Source organism: Phyllobates terribilis, unplaced genomic scaffold, assembly GCF_046119375.1.
Source record: "Phyllobates terribilis strain yellow unplaced genomic scaffold, ASM4611937v1 Scaffold_11__3_contigs__length_659146591, whole genome shotgun sequence".
NCBI classification, from domain to species: domain Eukaryota; kingdom Metazoa; phylum Chordata; class Amphibia; order Anura; family Dendrobatidae; genus Phyllobates; species Phyllobates terribilis.
This window is the reverse complement of record NW_027362771.1, coordinates 567809877-567813391: the sequence shown is the minus strand read 5'-3', so window position 1 is coordinate 567813391 and position 3515 is coordinate 567809877. Positions and strand designations below refer to the sequence as shown.

General features: G+C 51.8%; 1 non-coding gene across 1 annotated transcript; it reads right to left on the bottom strand.

Moving 5' to 3' along the window:
• Positions 1-2918: 2918 nt before the first annotated feature.
• TRNAN-GUU (transfer RNA asparagine (anticodon GUU)) lies at positions 2919-2992 on the bottom strand. Its single transcript has one exon. It is a non-coding gene; the product is annotated as a tRNA-Asn (tRNA).
• Positions 2993-3515: the final 523 nt, after the last annotated feature.

Here is a 3515-nt window from a genome sequence, read left to right as displayed (position 1 = left end):
GAATGTGTGAGGATGAGGGTGAGCATGAGAGGATGCGTGTGTGGGGGTGAGCGTATGAGGGTGAGCATGTGGTCGTGAGCGTGTGAGGGTGACGGTGTGAGCATCTGAGGGTGTGCGAGTGAGGGTGAGAGTGTGAGCGTCTGTGGATGTGCGTGTGAGCGGGTGAGGGTGAGCGTGTGAGGGTGAGCGTGTGAGGGTGAGAGCGTGTGAGGGTGAGCGTGTGAGGGTGAGGGTGTGAGCGTCTGAGGGTGTGCGTGTGAGCGGGTGAGGGTGAGCATGAGAGGGTGAGGGTGAGCGTGTGAGGGTGAGCGGGTGAGGGTGATCGTGTGAGAGTGAGGGTGAGTGTGATCGGGTGAGGGTGAGCGTGTGAGGGTGAGAGTGAGCGTGTGAGGGTGTGCGTGTGAGCATGTGAGGGTGACCGTGTGAGGGTGAGGGTGAGCGGGTATGGGTGAGGGTGAGCGTGTGAGAGTCTGTGGGTGTGCGTGTGAGCGGGTGAGGGTGAGCGTGTGAGAGTGAGCGTGTGAGGGTGAGAGTGTCTGAGGGTGTGTGTGTGAGGGGGTGAGGGTGAGTGTGTGAGGGTGAGAGTGTGAGGGTGTGAGCATCTGAGGGTGTGCGGGTGAGGGTGAGCTGGTGAGGGTGAGCAGGAGAGCGTGAGAGGGTGAGCGTGAGAGGGTGAGCGTGTGAGGGTGTGCGTGTGAGGGTGTGCGGGTGAGGGTGTGCGTGTGAGGGTTTGCGTGTGAGCGTGAGCGTGTGAGGGTGAGCGTGTGCTCGTGAGGGTGTGCGTGTGAGGGTGTGCGTGTGAGGGTGTGTGTGAGGGTGTGCGTGTGAGGGTGAGCGTGTGAGGGTGAGCGTGTGAGGGTGAGCGTGTGAGGGTGAGCATGTGAGGGTGAGCATGTGAGGGTGAGCGTGTAAGAATGAGCATGTGAGGATGAGCGGGTAAGGGTGAGCGGGTGAGGGTGAGCGTGTGAGGGTGAGCATGTGAAGGTGAGCGTGTGACGGTGAGCGTGTGAGGGTGAGAGGGTGGGAGGGTGAGTGGGAGAGGGTGGGAGGGTGAGTGGGTGAGGGTGAGCGTGGGAGCGTGTGAGGGTGAGCGTGGGAGCATGTGAGGCTGAGCGTGGGAGCGTGTGAGGGTGAGCGTCTGAGGGTGAGCGTGTGTGGGTGAGCGTAGGAGCGGGTGAGGGTGAGCATGGGAGCATGTGAGGGTGGGAGCGTGTGAGGGTGGGAGCATCTGAGGGTGAGTGTTTGAGGGTGAGCGTCTGAGGGTGAGCGTCTGAGGGTGAGCGTTTGAGGGTGAGGGTGTGCGTGTGAGGGTGTGCATGTGAGCGTGTGAGGGTGAGGGTGTGAGCGTGTGAGGGTCAGCATATGAGGGTGAGCGTGTGAGAATGAGCCTGTGAGGGTGAGCGTGTGAGGGTGAGCGTGTGAGGGTGAGTGAGTGAGGGTGAGCGGGTGAGGGTGAGCGTGTGAGGGTGTGAGCGTGTGAGTGTGAGCATGTGAGGGTGAGCGTGTGAGGGTGAGCGTGTGACAGTGAGCGTGTGAGTGTGAGCATGTGAGGGTGAGGGTGTGAGGGTGAGCGTGGGAGCGTGTGAGGGTAAGCGTGGGAGCGTGTGAGGATAAGCGTGGGAGCGTGTGTGGGTGAGCGTGTGAGGGTGAGCATTGGAGCGTGTGAGGGTGAGCGTGGGAGCGTGTGAGGGTGGGAGCATCTGAGGGTGAGTGTCTGAGGGTGAGCGTCTGAGGGTGAGCGTCTGAGGGTGTGAGGATGAGCGTGTGAGGGTGAGCGTGTGACGGTGAGCGTGTGACGGTGAGCGTCTGAGGGTGAGCATCTGAGGGTGTGAGGGTGTGAGGGTGAGCGTGTGAGGATGAGGGTGAGCGTCTGAGGGTGAGTGTGTGGGGGTGAGCGTGTGAGGGTGAGCGCGTGAGGGTGAGCGTGTGAGGATGAGTGTGTGAGGGTGACGGTGTGAGAGGGTGAGGGTGTGAGGGTGAGAGTGTGAGCGTCTGTGGGTGTGCGTGTGAGCGAGTGAGGGTGAGCATGTCAGGGCGAGAGTGTAAATTTGGCACCAATATCGCTGATTGGTCGCGGCCGGCGGCATCGCCGCTGACCTCCATGGGGCTACCGTCGGGAGATCAGCGGGCCGCTGATCTCCCGACGGCAAGTGTGAAGGGAGGACCGGGGAATGGCGCCGCCTAGGCCGCCGGTCGGGGTACTTCTGCTGCGAGCTAGCGCCGGTCATCTCTGCATCGCCGCTGACCTCCGTGAGGCAGATGAGCCGCTAACGGCCGCCATCTTGTTCTGAAATCCCGCATCGCTGATTGGCCGCGGGATTTCCTGGACAGAAGGACAGACGGACAGACGGGATAAGACAATTATATATAATAGACATTTACTACATGTCTGCTCAGCATTGTTTAAAAAAATTTTTTTAGGAAGTTAGAAGGGTTAAAAGTTTATCAGCAATTTTTTATTTTTCCAACAAAATGTACAAAACTAATTTTTTAGGGACCACAATTGAAGTGACTTAGAGGGGCCTATGTGATAGAAAATACCCAAAAGTTCTGAGAATGTTTGTTCATTCTTAAGCTTTTGTTGCAATAGTCTATGTTACGAGTTTAGTCTCTGTTACCACAACAGTGCTTCTGGATTTGAGGACTTTTTTTATTATTATTATTATTATTATTAATCATTCTTGACAAGTTTTACATCCTATAGAATTGTACTGCATTCCCTGCTCCGCAATGTGCAATCCACAACAGCAGGTGGAGCTCTACCAGCTTATCCTACAGTGTCTGATTTATGCTAACAGTGCCTGATACTTTTAATATAATGCAATTTAAGAAATCAATCAAACAATAAAATAAATAAAAACAATAATAGCCCATGGCAATATAGTAAAAAACAAAGAGTTACAAAAGAAAATCACCTTCGTCCCTGGGTGGGCTTGAACCACCAACCTTTCGGTTAACAGCCGAACGCGCTAACCGATTGCGCCACAGAGACAGATGAAAGCTTGAGGTGTGTACTGCAGAATGGCCGGTGATCATGGAGATCGTACAGTCAGAGGGTCTCTCTATTTATAAGGGATTCTTCTGTATCCTACATTTACAGTATACTCTGGTACTTTATATCAGATTTCTCTTTTTATATTTTATTGTGTTATTATAGATATAAAAATGAGTACATGAGAAAAGAATAAAAAAGTTATATATATATATATATATATATATATATATATATATATATATATATATATATATATATATATATATATATATATATATATATATATATATAGTATATACATACAGTACAGACCAACAGTTTGGACACACCTTCTCATTTAAAGATTTTTCTGTATTTTCATGACTATGAAAATTGTACATTCACATTGAAGGCATCAAAACTATGAATTACCACATGTGGAATTATATACTTAACAAAAAAGTGTGAAACAACTGAAAATATGTCTTATATTCTAGGTTCTTCAAAGTAGCCACCTTTTGCTTTGATGACTGCTTTGCAC